We start from the raw sequence: 15,167 nt of genomic DNA, 5'->3' as shown, positions 1-15,167 counted from the left end.
TCTGCTTCTCCCATAAAGCCAATCTCTAATTCAATTTACTACCTCATCTTGAATGCCAAGCGATGAACCTTCTTGACCAACCTCCCCACAGGACCTTGTCAAGTCCCTGGTTAAAGTCCATGTAGACAACATCCACTGCTTTGCCTTCATCAGCTTCTCTGGTAACTTCCTCGAAAAACTGTACGATTAGTTACTCATGACCTACCACGCACATAGCCAAGCTGACTATCACTAGTCTGTCCCTGTTTGTCCAAATATCTATCTGATCCCTTAGAATACCTTCCAATAACTTTCCCACTACTGATATCAAGCTCACCAGCCTACTATTTTCAAGTTTATTCTTACAGCCTTTCTTAAACAGCGCACAACATTAGCTATCCTCTAATCCTATGGTAAGGATGATTTAAATATCTCTGCTAGGCCCCCTGCAATTTCTGCACTTGCCTCCCATAGGGTCTGGGGGAACACCTTGTCAGGTGCTGGGAATTTGTCCACACTAATTTACCTCAAGACAGCATTCTCTGTAATCTATGTAGAGTCAATGACCTTGCTGCTGCTTTGCCTCCCTTCTATAGACTGGGTCCATCTCTTGAGTAAATACAGATGCAACAAATCCAATAAAGATCTCCTCCATCTTTTTTGGCTCTATGTATAGATGACCATTCTGGTCTTCTAGAGGACCAATTTTGTCCCTTACGTTCCTATTGTTCTGAACATTTCTGTAGAAACCCCTATGGATTCTCCTTCACCTTGTCTGCTAGAGCGATTTCATCCCTTCCTATATCCCTGCTGATTTCTTTCTTTAGTGTTCTCTTGCATTTCTTATACTCCTCAAGTATCTCATTTCTTCTACCTGCCTCTACCTGCTATGGTCCTCCTTCTTATTCTTGAGGACCAGGTCCTCAATATATCCTGAAAATCAAGGTTCCCTAAACCTGTTATCCTTGCCTTTTATTCTGACAGGCACAAGCACTGTCCACTCAAAATTTTATTTTTAAAGGCCTCCCACTTATCAAGTACACTTTTGCTAAAAAAAAAACAGTCTGTCCCTATATACACTTGCCAGATCCTTTTTGATACCATCAAAATTGGCCATTCTCCAATTTGGAATCTCATCCTGAGGATCAGACAATCCATTTTCCGTGTACTTTAAAACTAATGGCATTATGATCAGCAGATGCAATGTGTTCCCCTACTCAAACCTCTGTCACCTGTCTCATTCCCTAATAGGAAATCAAGTATTGCACACAAACTCTTCTCGATCTTCAATCCGTTAAAATCAGCACCTGGACTCGGCTGGAAGCCCAAGACAAATAAATGTGTCATATACACCGGGAAAAAATAAACCCTTTCTCAAGTATTGCATACTCTCTCCTTGGGACTTCTATGTACTGATTAAGGAAATTTTCCTGAATACATTTGACAAATTCTTTCCCATTCAATTCTTTTACAGTATGGGAGTTCCAGTCAATATCTGGAACGTTAAAATCACCTACCATCACAACCTTATGCTTCATGCAACAGTCTGTGATCTTTCTACAAATTTGTTCCTCTAAATCAGAGGAACAGACAGGCTGGGAGAATAGGCATATATGTGGCAGAAGGATGATAGTGCAGGGAAGTATATAAAGGCGTAGTCTATTTTCTAAATGATGGTTTCTTATTCCTCAGTTCCCCTGTGCAGTTCTAGTAAGCCTTTCCACTAAGATATGACTTACAGTGGATTGAAAAGCTTGAGCGTATAAACATTAAGAAAGAGGATGTGCAGAAGCTTTTGGAAAGCATCAAATTGGATAAGTCTCCAAGACCGGACGAGATGTACTCCAGGCTACAGTGGGAAGCGAGGGAGGAGATTGCTGAGCATCTGACAATGATCTTTGCATCATCAATGGGGACAAGAAAAGTTCCAGAGGATTGGAGAGTTGCAGATGTTTTTCCCTTATTCAAGAAACGGAGTAGAGATACCCCAAGAAATTATACACCAACGAGACTTACTTCAGTGGCTGGTAAATTGATGGAAAAGATCCTAAAAGGGAGGATTTATGAACATTTGGAGAGGCATAATATGATGAGGAATAGACAACATGGGTTTGTCAAAGGCAGGTTATGCCTTACGAGCCTGATTGAATTTTTTGAGGATGTGACTAAACATGTTGATGAAGGTAGAGTAGTAGATGTAGTGTATATGGATTTCAGCAAGGCATTTGATAAGGTACATCATGTAAGGCTTATTGAGAAAATGAGGAGGCATTGGATTCAAGGGGACATTGTTTTGTGGATTTAGAACTGGCTTGCCCACAGAAGGCAAAGAGTGGTTGTAGACAGATCATATTCGGCATGGAGGTCGGTCACCAGTAGTGTGCCCTAGGGATCTGTTCTGCGACCCCTGCTCTTCATGATTTTTATAAATGACCTGGATGAGGAAGTGGAGGAATGGATTAGTAAATTTGCTGATGACAGAAAGGTTGGGATGTTGTGGATAGTGTGGAGGGCTGTCAGAGGTTACAGCAGGACTTCGATAGGATTGTCTGAGAAGTGGCAGATGGAGTTCAATCCAGATAAGTGTGAGGTGGTTCATTTTGGTAGGTCAAATATAATGGCAGAATATAGTATTAATGGTAAGACTGTTGGCAGTGTAGAGGATCAGAGGGATCTTAGAGTCTGAGTCCATAGGACGCCCAAAGCTGCTGCGCAGGTTGGCTCTGTGGTTAAGAAGACATATGATTTATTGGCCTTCGTCAACTGTGGGATTGAGTTTAAGAGCTGAGTGGTAAAGTTACAGCTATATACGACCCTAGTCAGACCCCACTTGGAGTACTGTGCTTAGTTCTGGTCACCTCACTACAGGAAGGATATGGAAACTATAAAAAGGGTGCAGAGGAGATTTACAAGGATGTTGCCTGGATTGGGGAGCATGCCTTATGAGAACAGGTTGAGTGAAATTGGCCTTTTCTCCTTGGAACGATGTAGGATGAGAGGTGACCTGACAGAGGTGTACAAGATAATGAGAGGCATTGATCATGTGGATAGTCAGAGGCTTTTTCCCAGGGCTGAAGTGGCTAACACAAGAGGGCACAGTTTTAAGGTGCTTGGATGTAGGTACAGAGGAGATGTCAGGGATAGGTTTTTTATGCAGGGAGTGGTGAGTGCATGGAATGGGCTGCCGGCAACGATGGTGGAGGCGGATACGATAGGGTCTTTTAAGATGCTTCTGGATAGGTACATGGAGCTTAGAAAAATAGAGGGCTATAGGTAACCCTAGGTAATTTCTAAAGTAAGTACATATTTGGCACAGCATTGTGGGCTGAAGGGCCTGTATTGTGCTGTAGTTTTTCTATGTTTCTATTAGTCCCCTCCAGTTAAGTGCAAACTGTCTTTTCTGCACAGGTCCCACCTTCCCTGGAAGCAAGCCTAATGATCCAGAGATCTGAAGCCCTCCCTCTTACATCAACTCCTTAGCCACATATTAAGCTATATGATCTTCATATTTCTGGCCTTACTAGCACGTGGAACAATAGATAGCAGTCCTAAGATCATAGCCCTGGAGGTTCTGTCTTTTAATTTAACACCTAACTCCCTGAACGCTTTTTGCAGAACCTCATCCCTCTTCCTACCTATGTCATTGGTACCTAGATGGACCACGACCCCTAGCTGCTCACCCTGTCACTTAAGAACGCTAAGGACTCGATTTGAGATGTCCCATACCCTGGCACTTGGGAGGCATCATACCATCTGGGGAATCTCATTCTCACACACAGACCTCTTTTCTGTTCCCCTAAAAATCCCCTATCACCACAGCTTGCCTCTTCTTCCCTCTTCCCTTCTGAGCCTCAGAGCCAGACTTAGTGTCAGAGACCTGACCACTGTGACTTTCTTCTGCTATGTCATCCTCTCCCCTCAAAAGTATTCAAGGTGATATACCTGTTGTTGAGGAGGATGGCCACAGGGTACTCTGCACTGGCTGCTTAACCCCTCTCCCTATCCTGACTATTACCCAGTTTCCTGTGACCTGCACCTTGGGTGTAACTACCTCTCTATATGTTCTGTCTGTCACCCCCTCAGCGTCTGGAATGATCCGGATTGCATCGAGTTCCAGCTCAATCTTCTTAATATTAGAAGCTGCAGCTGGATGCATTTCTTGCAGGGGAAGTCATCAGGACACTGAAGGTCTCCCTGCCTTCCCACATCCTGCAAGGGGACTATTCAACTATCTTGCCTGGCATCTCTACTGCCTAACTGTGCAAGGATAAAGTGAGGGGGGTGGGGGGCAAACTAAAAAAAAACTAACTACAGCTTTTCACCGCTCCCACTCAAGACTCTCCATACTGAAGCCTTGAAGATCTAAAGCTTCAAACCCCCACTCCAACACTGTCCACTTCAGCAAAGGCCATTCCGCTTGCCCCTGCCTTATTTTTATTTGCTCTTGCTAATGAATCCCAATCTCTGATTGGCTACTGTTCAAATGCCAAAACTCCCATGAAGCTCAGCTTGTTAATGCCTACTCATCGACCTGTGTGAGTCACCTCTTCTCTCATTCTTGATCTCTGATTGATGACAAAGGGAAAATAATCACTCGTATCAAGCTGGGTGCCGCTATCTTTGGTGCTCTGTCCAAAGTTCAAAGTAAATTTATTATCAGTGTACATATACAACCCTGAGATTAATTTTCTTGCAGGCATCATGGTAAATACAGGAAACACAATTGAATCAGTGAAAGACCACAACAAATAAGACAGACAAACAACCAATGTGCAGAAGTCAATAAACTGTGAAAATATAAAAAGAAAGAAAAATAAGTAACAATAATTAAATACGAATCAACTCTTCTTGGACTTCCAGCTGGGTACAGGTATCGATTGTAACCATTATAATTATTATCGGGCTGGAAGACTGAGAAGAGTTCATTTGTCATATATGCTGGGAAAGCACTAGATTTTTTTTAATAATTAAATAAGCAATAAACATCAAAAATATGAGATGAAGATTCCTTGAAAGTGAGTCCACAGGTTGTGGAAACAGTTCAGTGATGAGATGAATGAAGTTAAGTGAAGCTAGAAAAATAGATATACGGTTAGATACTTTATTGATCCCAAAGGAAATCACAGTGTCACAGAAGCATTACAAATGTACAGATATACAAATATACAACTATTAGAAGAGAAGTAATAAAGTTTAAAAAATAAGTTACCTCAAACAGTCTAACAGGAGGGGTGTCATCACTTCCCCGACTGTAGTTTGACTCGTTATAGAACCTAATGGCCGAGGATAAGAAGGACCTCATATACTGCTCTGTGGACCAGTACAGTTGTCTTAGTCCATTACTGAAAGTGCTCCTCTGTTCAACCAAGGAGGCAAGTGGAGTGTGAGATACATTGTCCAGAATTGCCAAGATTTTCCATAGGGTCCTTTGTTCTACCGCAGTCTCCAGTGTTTCAAGTTTAACTCCTATAACAAAGCCAACCTTTTTAATCAGTTTATTGAACCTGTTGACATCACCCATGTTGATGTCGTTGCCCCAATACACCACCGCATAGAAAATTGTACTGGCGACAACAGACTGGTAGGACATGTGAAGGAGAGGCCTGCAAACTCCAAAGGACCTCAGTCTCCTCAGGAAGTAGAGATGACTCTGGCACTTCTTGTACACAGCTTTTGTGTTGGTGTTTCAGTCAAGTCTGTCATCCAGGTGCACCTCCAGGTACTTGTAAGTCCTCACCGCATCCACATTATATTTTATTTGTCACTTTCTTGTCCATTCCCCTAATCTGTCTAAGTCCTTCTTCATCCTACCTGTTTTCTCAACACCACCTGCCCCTCCACCAATTTCATATCATCTGCAAACTTGGCAACGAAGCCATCTATTTCATCATCTAAATCATTTATATACAGAATAAAAAGAAGTGGTCCCAACACCGACCCCTGCAGAATACCACTAGTCACTGGCAGTCAACCAGACAAGGATCCTTTTATTCCCACTCACTGCCTTCTCCCAATCAACTAATGTTCTAGCCATCTTGGTAACTTTTCTTTAATACCATGGGCTCCTAACTTGTTAAGCAGCCTCAAGTGTGGCACCTTGTCAAAGGTCTTCTGAAAGTCCAAATTTACAATATTCACTGCATCCCCTTTATCTACTCTACTTGTAATCTCCTCAAAGAATTCCAACAGGTTTGTCAGACAGGATTTTCCCTTAAGGAAACCATGCTGACTTTGTACTACTTGTCCTGTGTCACCAAGTACTCCAGCATCTCATCCTTAATGATTGACTCTAACATCTTCCCAACCACTGAGATCAGGCTAACTGATCTGTAATTTCCTTTCTGCTGCCTTCCTCCTTTCTTAAAGAGTGGAGTGACATTTGCAATTTTCCAGTCCTCTGGCACCATGCCAGATTCCAATGATTTTTGAAAGATCATTTCTAATGCCACCACAATCTCTAATGCTACATCTTTCAGAACCCTAGAGAGCAGTTCATCTGGTCCGAGTGACTTATGTACTTTTAGGTCTTTCAGCTTTTTGAGAACCTTCTCCCTTGTAACAGTAACTGCACTCACTTCTCTTCTTTCACCCACTACAACATCAGGCACACTGCTAGTGTCTTCCACAGTGAAGACTGATGCAAAATACTCATTTAGTTTATCTACCATCTCTTTGGCAACCATAATTATCTCTTTGGTCTCATTTTCTAGCGGTCCTATATTCACTCTTATCTCTCTTTTATTTTTTGCATACTTGAAAAAGCTTTTACTACCCACTTTGATATTATTTGCAAGCTTGCTTTCATATTTCATCTTTTCCCTTCCAATGATTCTTTTAGCTGCTCTCTGTAGGTTTTTAAAAACTTCCCAATCCTCTATCTTCCTACTATTTTTTGCTTTGTTGTATGCTCTCTCTTTTGTTTATACATTAGCTTTGACTTCCCTTGTCAGCCACAGTTGTACTATTTTGGCATTTGAGTATTTCTTCACTTTTGGAATACACGTGTCCTGCACTTGCCTCATTTTTCCCAGAAACGTACTCCATTGCTGCTCTGCTGACATATCTGTCAGCAGTTCCTTCCAATTTACTTTGGCCAACTCCTCTCTCATACCACTGTAATTTCCTTTACTCCACTGAAATACTGCTACATCAGACTTTACTTTCTCCCTATCAAATTTCAGGTGGAACTCAATCATATTGTGATCACTGGTTCCTAAGGGTTCTTTTACCTTAAGCTCTCTAATCATCTTCGGTTCATCTACATAACTCCCAATCCAGTATAGCTGATCCCCTGGTAGGCTCGATGACAAACTGCTCTAAAAAGCCATCTCTTAGTCATTCAACAAACTTGCTCTCTTGAGATCCATTACCAACCTAATTTTCCCAATCAACTTGCATGTTAAAATCACCATCACTATCTCCTTTGTCTTACTAATGTTGAAATGAGGATGATCCAGCTTGCATCATTGGACAAAGTATTCCACCAGGACCGTAGATCCATCCCTCCGTTCTCCCTTTATACACCCAATTACTGCTGAGTCATCAAAAAGTTTCTGCAGATGACTTGACTTGACATTATATCTAAAATCCAAGGTATAAAGGGTAAACAGGAAGGACAAACATGAGGAAATCTGCAGGTGCTGGAATTTCAAGCAACACACTTAAAAGTTGCTGGTGAACGCAGCAGGCAAGGCAGCATCTCTAGGAAGAGGTAGAGTCAATGTTTCGGGCCGAGACCGTCCTGACGAAGGGTCTCTGCCCGAAACGTCGACTGTACCTCTTCCTAGAGATTTTGCCTGGCCTGCTGTGTTCACCAGCAACTTTTAAGTGTGTTGCTTAAGCAGGAAGGGATCCACTACAGTCCCCTGTGGGGCCCCAATACTGCTTATAGCCATGTCTGATACACAGGTCTGAAGCCACACAAAACCATGGTCTGCCAGTCCATTATCCAGGATACAATGGAACTGCCAATTTTCATTGAATGGAGATTTACCCCCAGCAATGAGGGCTGTATGGTATTGAAGGCACTTGAGAAATCAAAAAACATGATCGTCAGAGTGCTGCCCTGCTTATACAAATGGGATTGGGCTCTGTTCAGCAGGTAAGTGACTCCAATGTGCTCCCAGTATCCCTTCTGGCTCAAGAGCCAGTTGGCTGAGGGGCAGAGAATCGCAAAACATATCATTTTGAAATTAAAATCCTGTGGGATAATGCGTATTTAGTGGAATTGCGCAATTAAAATGAACTATAGAAATAATAAAAAGGCAAATAAAAAATAAATTTGAAATTCTGATAATTCAAAGAATAAGAGAAGCTCGAAGGACAGGTTTTCAAAATATGTTTTGTATTTGGTTTTAAAAATTTACCCTCTTGCTAACTTGCAAATGAATTAACCCATTAATATTTCAAAGAGCATAAACTATACAAAACCTCCGGTGTACAGTGCCTATAAAAAAATATTCACCCCTCTTGGAAGTTTTCATGTTTTACTGTTTTACAACATTGAACCACAGTGGATTTAATCTGGCTTTCTTGACACTGATCTACACGAGAAGATTCTTTCATGTCAAAATGAAACCAGATCTCTACAAAGTGATCTAAATTGATCACAAATATAAGACACAAAATAATTGATTGCTTAACTATTTTAATTCCCCAAAGGGGTTTAGATGGGGTGGAGTTTGTTAAGTGTGTTCAGGAAGGTTTCTTGACACAATATATAGATAAGCCTACAAGAGGAGAGGCTGTACTTGATCTGGTATTGGGAAATGAACCTGGTCAGGTATCAGATCTCTAAGTGGGAGAGCATTTTGGAGATAGTGATCACAATTCTATCTCCTTTACCACAGCATTGGAGAGGGATAGGAATAGACAAGTTAGGAAAGTGTTTAATTGAAGTAAGGGGAAATATGAGGCTATCAGGCAGGAACTTGGAAGCATAAATTGGGAACAGATGTTCGCAGAGAAATGTACGGAAGAAATGTGGCAAATGTTCAGGGGCTATTTGCGTGGAGTTCTGCATAGGTACATTCCAATGAGACAGAGAAGGGATAGTAGGGTACAGGAACTGTGGTGTACAAATGCTGTTGTAAATCTAGTCAAGAATAAAAGAAAAGCTTATGAAATGTTCAAAGAACTAAGTAATGATAGACGTACTAAATCATCACTGGTGTAGCCAATTGGCTTTAGAGGTCACGTATTTGGTTAAATGGAGATCTTCTTTTGGAGAACTGTGTGCAGTCAGGTGTTTCAATTGATTGTAGTAAAAATACACCTGTATCTCAACAGTCTAAATGCTGGTGAGTCAGTATCCTGGCAAAAACTACACCATGAGAACAAAAGAACACTCCAAGCAACTCTGTGAAAAGATTATTGAAAAGCACATGTCAGGAGATGGATACAATAAAATTTCCATGTTACTGAATATCCCTTGGAGTACAGTTAAGTCAATCATTAAGAAATGGAAAGAATATGGCACAGCTGTAAATCTGCCTAGAGCAGGCCATCCTCAAAAACTGAGTGACCGTGCAAGAACAGGATGAGTGAGGGAGGCTACCAAGAGACCTATGACAGCTCCAAAGCAGTTACAAGCTTCAGTGTCTGAGATGGGAGAGACCGCACATACAGCAACTGCTGCTTGGATGCTTCACCAATTGCATGTTTATGGGAGAATGGCAAAAAGAAAGCCACTGTTGAAAAAACTCTCATGAAATCTCGGCGAGAGTTTATCAGAAGGCATATATGAGTCTGAAGTCAGCTGGAAGAAGGTTCTGTGGTCTGATGAAACCAAAACTGAACTTTTTGGTTATCAGACTAAACTCTATGTTTGACAGGCCAAACACTGCATATCATCAAAAACATACCATCCCTATCAGGCTGCATCATGCTGTGGGATGCTTCACTGCAGCAGGCCCTGGAAGGCTTGTGAAGGTAGAGGATAAAATGAATGCAGCGAAATACAGGGAAAACCTGGAGGAAAACCTAATTTAGTCTGCAAGAGAACTACGACTGATGAGAGGATTTGTTTTCCAGCAAGACAATGACTCCAAACATAGAGCCAAAGCTACACAGGAATGGCTTAAAAATAACAAAGTTAATATCCTGGAGTGGCCAAGTCAGAGTCCAGACCTCAATCCAACTGAGAATTTGTGGCTGGACTTGAAATGGACTGTTTACTCATGATCCCCATGCAATCTGAAGAGTTTGAACAGTTTTGTAAAGAAGAATGGGGAAAAATTGCAGTGTCCAGATATGCAAAGCTGATAGAGCCCTATCCACACAGACTCAAGGCTTTAATTGCTGCCAAAGGTGCATCTACTAAATACCAACTTGAAGGGGATGAATACTTATGTAATTAATTATTTTGTGTTTTATGTTTGTTATTAATTTAAATCACTTTATAGAGATCTGTTTTCACTTTGACACAGAAGAGACGTTTTCTGTTGATCACTGCCAATACAAGCCAAATTATATCCACTGTTGTAAAACAATACTACATGAAAACTTCCAAGGGGGAGGGTGAATACTTTTTACAAGCACTGTAGGTAGTATAGTCCGCACCCTCTTTCGTCTGTTTGGTTGTTCACTACAGATCGATAGAACTTCCATAATCTGCTATCCGTTTGTTTGGAAATCCAAATGGTTTTGTATCTGGCTGGTCAGGTGATTTTTACAGTGTCACGTTAAAATCACCAGGCCCTGTTTCTCATGTTCATTGAAATACGTTGAGATCCTTTTCCCCACACTCTCCTGAAATTCATTGGGTGCTCCTTCTAATTCTTTCCATGTTTGATTTTTTTTTTGTTGTTGCTGTGTGACATCTTTAAAGAGCATATTATAATTGTGTTAGTGTATTAAACGAGTAATATACAATTATTTGAAATTCAACTAATCCACCACCAAAACCCCAGTATTGCCAGATTATCACATTTTTACTGTACCTGATGGTGATGCCCCACACCAGAACAATGGGGCATTGCTTTCTGCACCGTGGCAACATCTCTCATCAGTCTGCTCACTTACACCCTCATAGAATCAGGAAGATGGAAACTTCCAAACTTGCTTAAAAATCGAAAAAGGCTTGTCATTATGGATAAAATGTCTATGGAGTCCATTAATTGCACTAAAACCAGTTTAGTATCACAGTGGGTTTGAGATATTTCACACAAGCATTGCAGCAATAGCTTGTGAGTTTTGAGTCTATTTTAAAGTTCCCATCAATAGCTCTTTTTTGCTGTCCACCTAGGCTAACAAGTTCAATCAAATCGTCACTTTACCCTGATCCATTCCAAGAAATACAAGTGTGAATTACATAATTGCTTCTCACATTTGAACTCTTTGACATCTTGTATTGGTATTGGATTATTATTGTCACATGTACCCAGAAACAGAGAAAAACTTCTTGTTTGCATGCCATCTTGACAGAATATTCCTCACATAAGTAGGTCAAGGCAATAAAAATGAAATTAGAATGCAGAATATCCTGTTAGATTTATGAAGAAAAAGTAATGCAGGTAGACACATGAAGTGTGATGAACATGACCACACAGATGAGATAGATCAGAAGATCAAGCGTTTATCTTCTGGCATATGAGAGGTCCATTCAAGAATCTGATAACAGCAGGATAGAAGCCTGGTACCTCACACTCTCTAGCCTTAGAATGTTCTGTCCAATGGGAGAGAGGAGAATAGAGAATGACAGGGTGGGAGGGGCCCTTGATTAATATTCCTGCTTTCCCAAGTTAGCGGGAAGTGCAGACAAAGAAAATGGAGAGGAGGCTGGCTTGTATGATGGATCGAGTTGTGTTCGCAACTCTCGGCAATTTCTTGTGGTAATATCTTTCTACTTATGTGAGGATTCATAGATCTGTAGAGTACAGCAAGCATGGTCTAACAACAACTAAAAAGCAACAAACTTGAAGATGCCAAAATGTCATTGACCTGAAAGGCTAATTTTGTTTCTCTCTTCACAGATCTGCTGAATATCTCAGGTATTTTTTAAAATTTCAGATATGACTTGGTCACAGTTTTTTCTCAATACCAAAACTGCATATATGTATTTTATAGTACTAACTGTTTATAAATGAATATTCCATTACCCTTTACTGAAATAAATAGCCAAGGATAAATAATAACCATAAAGGGGATTACCCTTTATGGAATAAAGGGTAATCCCCCTTTATGGTTATTATTTATCCTTGGCTATTTATTACAGTGATTAATCTATCTTCTTTGGTCCAATCTTTACGTTTACTTGCAATGAAATTAATCAGCTGCAGCCTTGCCTCCTCACTTAATACATCAAAGCCCGGTTTCAACTTTACGCTCATAGGATGAGGTGTAAAGTGATGATGCAGTCTCAGCAGTCAACAGATACTTGGTATTAAATGAATGGAAACTGACTGAGGTCCAGAACTCAGATTAGATTCAGATTCAGCTTTATTTATCACACGTACATCAAAACATACAATGAAAATTTTTTCTTGCTTTTAAAACTAATACACTCAAGGATATGCTGGGAAAAGCATGCAAGTGCCGCCAAATATTCCAGCACAAGCATAGCATGCCCACAATATTCAGTAGAACAACACATGCAGCAGAAGCAGCAAAGTAAGACAGCAAGAGCAAAACTCGCCTCTTTTCCACCCAGTCCCTCACACACTTAGACAGACTGCTAGCCTCAGCACACGCTGTCTCCAGGGTCTTTATTCATTACAGGTCATGGCTTGCAGTGATTAGCATGAACTCACATATAGAAGTAAATCATGCATTGTAACTAATATTGAGGTCAAAGCTGTGCATACTAAGGCTATGATTGATTCAAAAGAGAAATAAGGACAGACTTCTTAAACATTTAAGTTTTGAAAGTTTTGTCTTTGATTGTGTGAGCAACACTGTTGACTGTCACAAGAATTTCAAGAGACATATCTTGGGCTACATAATACTAAATCAGTAGAGCTGAGAGGGAGTTGGGATGGGAGAAGGAGCAGTATGCCTGAGAATAAATTCATATTCAAAGCTTTCAGCCCCACTGCCAGTCAAAGCTTCAGCAAACAAGCATTGTGGGTGACTTGGAGACTCAAGGGACTGTAGGCTAGAGCAACACACATTCTCACGTGAAGGAACTCAGCAGGTCAGGCAGAATCCATGGGAGAGCAGAGTTTTGACGTGAAACATCAATAATTTATTTCATCTATGCTGCTAGACCTGATGTGTTCCTCTAGCAGGTTATGTATTGATTATTGTTTACTATTCACTGTGATAGATGATTTTTGTATTCCATCTGTTCCCACTTCCACATTTCTTCCTTTCTGCTCTTGGTCATTATTTGAAGGGAGTTATCCATTACTCAATCATGTTCTTTTCTCACTCTGCCTCACCCTGCTATACTTCATAATCCTACGGTTTTCATTTTCACAAGTGGGCCTGCTTTCTGCGTCACCATCTCCAATCTCCACACAACCAAACTGACCTTCTCTGGATTGAGAAGATCGATTTGCTGACCCAGATAGTCCTGAAGCTGAATGGCAAAATTTCAAGTGTTGTCATAAGGACATAGGATTGACTAGGCCATCAGCCTATTTTGCCACTTCATTAAGATCAAGACTGATCTTCTATGTGAGTTCCATGTTCTTGACTATATCCCAGATCCCTTGATTCCCTTAATATCTATACATTTTACTATTTATGTTTTGAAGGAACTCAAACATTTATCCACTACATCTCTGTGGGGTAGGAAATTCTGAAGATTCACCATACTCACAGAGGTCACATTTTTCATCTTAATTCTAAACAGCTTACCCCTTTTCTGAGATTTGACTTCTAATGCTATACTGATGCTTTAGAAGACATTGGTGAGATTGCTCTTGGATTATTGTGAGCAGTTTTAGGCACCTTATCTGAAAAAAGATGGGCTCGCATTGGAGAGGGTCCAGAGAAGCTTCACGAGAATTATTCTGGGTATGAAAAGGGTTAACATACAGTATGCAGAGCTTTCGATGGCTCTGGGCATGTTCTCGCTGGAGTTTAGAAGAGTATCGAAAACCCTAGAAAGAGTGATTGTGGAGAAGATGTTTCCTATAGTGGGTAGGTCTAGGACCAAAGGGCATAGCTTTAGAATAAAGGGACATCCATTTAGAACAGAGATGAGGAAGAATTTCTTTAGCTGGAGGATAGCAAATCTGTGGAATTCATTACCAGAGATGGCTGTGGAGGCTAAGTTATTGAGTATACTAAGCAGAGGTTAACGGGTTCCTGATTAGTCAGGATGTCAAAAGTTACAGGGAGAAGGAAGAGGAATGAGATTTTGAGAGATAATAAATCAGCCATGATGGAATGGTTGAGCAGACTTGATGGGCCAAATGGCCTAATTCTTCTCCTGCTTCTTTTGTCCTTGTGGTTTAATTCTAAACTCCTCAGCTTGTCAAACCCTGGAAGACTTTTATAAGGAGAGCATTTTATTTCCTAAACTCTAGGGAATGTAAGATGATGTGGGTCGGCCTTAAAACGCCCCGCACATAGAACTTCCTGGAAAATAATTGACTCAAAGCAAACCCATACTCCCAGCAATGCTGATCATCAAAGAGTTTGTTAAATGCTTCTGAAGGGGTTAAAAACATTACAAATAACAATTTAAAAATATTTAATTATCAACTACAATATTGTATTTTATTTATTGGGTTAGTTTAGATTTATTTATAAATCTCTTGTATATTAAAATATACAGTAAGATGCGTCATTTGCATTAACAATCAGTACACCAACATAGCATGCCCACAATGGTCAGCATTTGTAAACCTTAAACCAAATATAATAATTTCTTTAAAAATAGAATTTCTTTTCTTCACAATCCCCAGTTCAGTGAATTGGTCCACACATCCTTTAACAACTCTTGTTTCAGCACTGGCCTCATAGACGGTGATGAACAGAAGGCATACAGAGCTGGACGCAGCATGATGCTGGGAAATTTCCACACAGGACTGCTGGGTTCTGTGGTTCTTTGTAACCTTGCTGCTTGCAAATTGGTTACAGGATTTCCTGTGATAAAATATTGATATATTTTTGAAAATACTTAACTGGCAATAAAATGTTTTAGAGTCAGTGTCAGAATGATTAAGGAAATGCACAAAACTGCTGATGCTGGAACCTGGAGTTAAAAGACAAAATGCCGGAGGAACTCAGCAGGTGAG

Source organism: Mobula hypostoma, chromosome 4 (genome assembly GCF_963921235.1).
Source record: "Mobula hypostoma chromosome 4, sMobHyp1.1, whole genome shotgun sequence".
NCBI classification, from domain to species: domain Eukaryota; kingdom Metazoa; phylum Chordata; class Chondrichthyes; order Myliobatiformes; family Myliobatidae; genus Mobula; species Mobula hypostoma.
Note: the sequence above shows the minus strand (reverse complement) of the source record.